The 5,713-nt window shown below is 45.1% G+C and overlaps 1 pseudogene; it reads left to right on the forward strand.

Annotated features, from left to right (window-relative positions):
• The first annotated feature begins 2,189 nt into the window (after positions 1-2,189).
• Positions 2,190-3,815, forward strand: LOC100343744 (eukaryotic initiation factor 4A-II-like; annotated as a pseudogene).
• The last annotated feature ends 1,898 nt before the right edge of the window (positions 3,816-5,713 follow it).

Consider the following 5,713-nt stretch of genomic DNA (forward strand, 5'->3'; position numbering starts at 1 on the left):
AGATGGAGGCTCAAGTGCTCATGTCCCTGCCACCCACGTGGGAGACACGGATGGAATGCCTGGCTTTGTCCTAGGGCAGCCTCAGCTGTTATGGCCATTTGGGGAGTGAACCAGCAGATGGAAGATCTCTCTCTCTGTCTCCCCCCACCATGACTTTCAAATAAATAATTTCACTAAGGAAAAACAAAATATCCTTGTAGAGGCACTAGTAAAATTCTGTTGACATTCAAAAAGGAGGAGGAATGGGGATTTGGCACGGTAATTAAGAGGCCACTTGGAATGTCCACATCCCAAATCAGAGAGCCTGGGTTCAAGGCCAAGCTATACTTCCGATTCCAGCTACCTGGAATGGGAATCCTGGGAGGCAGCATGTGATGGCTCCAGTAGCTGTGTCCCTGCCACCTACATGACAGACGAGGACTGAGTTCCTGGTTCCCAGGTGTTTGGGGAGTGAACCAGAGCATATGACATTTTCCCTCTCCCTTCCCTTCTTACTTTCCTACCTGCCTTCTCTCCCTCCAACCCAATAAAATACAAAGAAATTTAAAAGAAAAGGAAAGGATTGCTTCTAAATGGGCAATTTTAAAAGTTCTCATAGGGGCGCCAGCGCCGCAGCTCACTAGGCTAATCCTCCGCCTTGTGGCGCCGGCACACCGGGTACTAGTCCCGGTCGGGGCGCCGGATTCTGTCCCGGTTGTCCCTCTTCCAGGCCAGCTCTCTGCTGTGGCCAGGGAGTGCAGTGGAGGATGGCCCAGGTGCTTGGGCCCTGCACCCCATGGGAGACCAGGATAAGTACTTGGCTCCTGCCATGGATCAGCACAGTGCGCCGGCCGCAGCGCACCAGCCGTGGTGGCCATTGGAGGGTGAACCAACGGCAAAGGAAGACCTTTCTCTCTGTCTCTCTCTCTCACTGTCCACTCTGCCTGTAAAAAAAAAAAAAAAAAAAAAAAAAGTTCTCATAAGGGAAGTAATCTTGACCTCAACCTTGAAAGATGAGTTAGGGAATTCGTTCTAGACAGAAGCTTTGGCAACAATGCTTAAGAGAAAAATCAGAAAGGGCAGTCTGATTACAGCACCACGTGTGCAGGTATGGGAAACAGGTGGAAGAGAGGTTATCTCCTTGCTTTGTTTTGCTTGCTGGGATAAATCAAAACACACCTCCCCAGTCAGCCAAGGCTGAACAAATTTCTCTAGCTTGGTGAGTGGCAATATAGCAAATACTTGATGAGCACAAACTCAGGAGCCAAGCACACTGGATTCCAATCTGGCCTCCACCACTTATTGTTATTCTATAAAGTGGGCACTATAAGGTATTTCATAATGTTCTTTCAAGGATTTAAGGAGATAATACCCCTGAAAAAGAATTTTATTTTTTTAAATAGGGCCAGCATTGTGGCACAGCAGATTAAGCCACCACCTGTGATGTTGGGATCCACGTGAATGCTGTTTCAAGCCCCACTTTTTTTTTTTTTTTTTTGACAGGTTAGAGTTATAGACAGTGAGAGAGAGACAGAGAGAAAGGTCTTCCTTCCATTGGTTCACTCCCCTAATGGCCACTACGGCCTGCCGGCACTGCACCAATCTGAATGCTTCCTCCCCGTCTTTCATGCAGGTGCAGGGACCCAAGCACTTAGGCCATCCTCCGTTGTCCTCCCGGGACACAGCAGAGAGCTGGACTGGAAGAGGAACAACCGGGACTAGTACCCGGTGCCCCAACCGGGACTAGAACCCGGGGTGCCAGCGCCACAAGCGGGGGATTAGCCAAGTGAGCCACAGCTCCAGCCCAAACCCCACTCTGATCCAGCTCCTTGCTAACGTGCCTGGGAAGGCAGAAGGTGGCCAAATACTTGGGTCCCTACCTTGCATATGGGAGACCTGGAAGAAGCTCCTGGCTTCTGTTTTCAGCCTGGTGCAGTCTTAGCCATTGTTGTCATTTGGGGAGTGAACGAGCAGATGGAAAATCTCTTTCTCAGTCTCTTTCTCCCTCACTATGACTGCCTTTCGTGTGAATAAATAAAATATTTTTAGAGTGAGGCACTGAGTGGCTCTTTGGATTTGTTTGGCAGTTCTGTGGAGTCTAACAGAGGACATGGCAGTGCAGCGGAAATGGACACCAATGATGGCATCAAGAGCAACTGGAATGAGGTTGTTGCTAACTTTGATTATAAGAATTTAAAGCAGGTCGGCGCCGCAGCTCAATAGGCTAATCCTCCACCTAGCGGCACCGGCACACCGGGTTCTAGTCCCGGTCGGGGCGCCGGATTCTGTCCCGGTTGCCCCTCTTCCAGGCCAGCTCTCTGCTGTGGCCTGGGAAGGCAGTGGAGGATGGCCCAAGTGCTTGGGCCCTGCACCCCATGGGAGACCAGGAAAAGCACCTGGATCCTGGCTCCTGCCATCGGATCAGCGCGGTGCGCCGGCTGCAGCGGCGGCCATTGGGGGGTGAACCAACGGCAAAGGAAGACCTTTCTCTCCGTCTCTCTCTCACTATCCACTCTGCCTGTCCAAAAAAAAAAAAAAAGAAGAAGAAGAAGAATTTAAAGCAGTCTCTTCTTCAGAATTTCTATGCTTGTGGTTTTGAGATACCTTCAGCTAATCAGCAAAAGGCTATCATTCCTGGCATGGAAGATCCAAAAGATAATTCTGGCACTTGGAGACTATGTGAGAACAACCTGTGATGCCTGAATTGGTGCAACAGCAGACATGAAATGCAAAAATTGCAGGCTGAAACACCACATATTGTTGTTTGTACCCCAGAAAGAGTATTTGATATGGTAAACAGAAGATAATCTTTCTCCAAAATGGATCAAAATGTTTTGGATTAAGCAGAAGAAATGTTGGCCCAAGGGTTTAAGGATCAAACCGGTGAGATTTTTTGAAAATTAAATACCAGGCCAGCACCATGGCTCACTTGGTTAATCCACCGCCTGCGGCACCGGCATCCCATATGGGCACCGATTCTGTGCCGGTTGCTCCTCTTCTAGTCCAGCTCTCTGCTGTGGCCCAGGAGTGCAGTGGAGGATGGCCCAGGTCCTTGGGCCCTGCACCCGCATGGGAGACTAGGAGGAGGCACCTGGCTCCTGGCTTCAGATCAGCGCAGTGCCGACCGTAGCAGCCATTTAGGGGGTGAACCAGCAGAGGGAAGACCCTTTCTCTCTGTCTCTCTCTCTCGATGTCTGTAACTCTACCTGCCAAATAAATTTTTAAAAATTAAATTAAATTAAATACCAGTTTTCAGGTCTTGTGCTGCTTTCTGCCACAAGCCAATCGATGTGGTAGAAATTACCAAAAAAAATCATGAGAGATCTAATTCAAATTCTGGTGAAGAAGGAAGCCTGACCCATGGAAGAATCCAACAGTTCTACGTTAATATTGAAAGAGAGGAACAGAAGTTGGATAAGCTTTGTGCCTTGCAGGCCACCATTTTTCTCAAAACAATGTGCAAAGTGGACTGGATCACTGAGACAATGCATGCCAGGACTTCCCAGTTTCTGCTCAGCGCGGTGACATGCACCAGAAGCAAAGAGATGTCATCATCAGACAGTTGCAATGAGAGTCAAGCTGGGTGCTGAACACTGCCAACTTGTTGGCTCATGGGACTCATGTACAAGTGTCTTTGGTTATAACTACTATCTGTCCAGCAATCGTGAAAACCATATTCACAGAATTGGCAGAGGGGGTCGATTTGAAAGAAAGGTATGGCTTGCTTTGTTATTGAATAAGACAAGAGAGTTCTTCAAGACATTGAGGCTTTCTACAATACTACAGGGGCGGAAATGTCCATGACTATGGCCGACCTTATTGAATTCCTGCAGTGAGATAGTTTTGAATGCAGGGCTCCCTGTTGTTGAACTCCCAGTCACAACATGAACTGTGCATCCCCCAAGGTCCTTTGAATGAATATATACCCATGGGCTCCATAAGAAGCAAGGTAGAACTTACTTAGTTTTAATGACTATATCTTTTTTTTTTTTTTTTGAGAGACAGAGTTAGTCAGTGAGAGAGAGAGAGACAGAGAGAAGGGTCTTCCTTCTGTTGGTTCACACCCCAAATGGCCTCCACAGCCAGTGCGCTGCGCCGATCCGAAGCCAGGAGTCAGATGCCTCCTCCTGGTCTCCCATGCGGGTGCAGGGCCCAAGGACCTGGGCCATCCTCCACTGCCTTCCCGGGCCACAGCAGAGAGCTGGACTGGAAGAGGAGCAACCGGGACAGAATCCGGCGCCCCAACCGGGACTAGAACCCTGAGTACGAGTGCCGCAGGTGGAGGATTAGCCTAGTGAGCCACGGCGCCGGCCTAATGACTATATCTTAAAGAGTTTCTTGGAAAAGGCTTAATAAACCAACAACAAAATACACCACAAGTTCAAGCAGGATAGAAGGAGGAATATTTTGTGGTAGATCTAATAGAGTAGAACATTAAACCTACTGTTCTCTGAGGATAAAAATTAGCAATGGACTTCTATGTTATTTAGCATTTTTTACAAGATCTGGAAAGGCAATATTTCCAAATTTGTAGATGGTATTAAGTTCTTCCAACTCATGAAATGCTAAGCCAACAGGAACAAATCTTGTGACTGGGATGAGAATTGGTACCTGAACTACAGTGTGGGCCAATATTAAAGACATTTGCTTAAAGAAAATGAACTCAAATATACCTATAATTTGAGTTGTGGTTAGGTATAAAAGAAATCCAAGAATTATAACACATTAAAAAAAGAAAAGCTTTTAAGATATCAGCTCAATATATTTGTCTTAGCAAAAAGCCCAGGAAAAAAATAAAAAAGCTTTGAAAATAATAAAGTGTTATTCTGCCCTTTCATAAAAATTCTATCACCTGAATGAAGAATTCTATGTGCACTTCTATATCTTTTGAAGTCTCTAATTGCTCTCATAAATGTCCAAAGTGGGAAACTAAAAAATGTTAAAGTATGTGATTAAAATTTTTCCATTTTTCCTTGGACTTCAAGTACAATAACCTAAGTTTAAAAAGAATACTGTATTACTCTGTACCAGTGGTGGGTAGATCACTTTTGATTCACCATATTCTTTAACTCAGAGCCTCCATGCTGTTTTCAAAAGAAGCTGTATGGATTTACATTCTCACCAAGAGTACATAGGATTCCCTTTTCCCCTCAAGTATGACCAACACCTGTTATCCCTTGTATGCTTCATAATGACTTTCCAAACAGGTCTGAGGTGACATCTCATTAGTCTGAATTTGCATTTCTCTGATGATTAGTCATATTGAACACTCTTTCATCTACCTCTTGGTCATTTATAACATTTCTTGGGGAGAAATCTCTTTAAATCCTTTGTTCATTTTTGGATCAGTTGATTTATTGCTATTGAGTTGTGTGAATTCCTTACATATTTTGGATATCAACCCCTTATCCTATACATAGTTTGCAAATATTCTCTCTTGTTCTGTAGGTTGCTTTTCAACTTGTGTATTATTATACTATATAATCATTCACAATAACAAAGATATAGAATCCACCTACAGTGAGTGTATATCCACACAGAGAGAGAGAGAAAGAGAGAGAAAGGAATTGCTATTCTACATTAAAAAGAAAGAAACATTGCCATTTGCAACATAGATGAGCCCACTGGACGTCATGCTAAGTGAAATAAGCCTGATACAAAGACAAATACTATATGATCTCCTCTACATATCAAATTCTTAAAGTCTAACTCATAGAATCAGGGAATAGAATGG

This window comes from Oryctolagus cuniculus, chromosome 12 (genome assembly GCF_964237555.1).
Source record: "Oryctolagus cuniculus chromosome 12, mOryCun1.1, whole genome shotgun sequence".
In the NCBI taxonomy this organism is placed as follows: Eukaryota; Metazoa; Chordata; class Mammalia; order Lagomorpha; family Leporidae; genus Oryctolagus; species Oryctolagus cuniculus.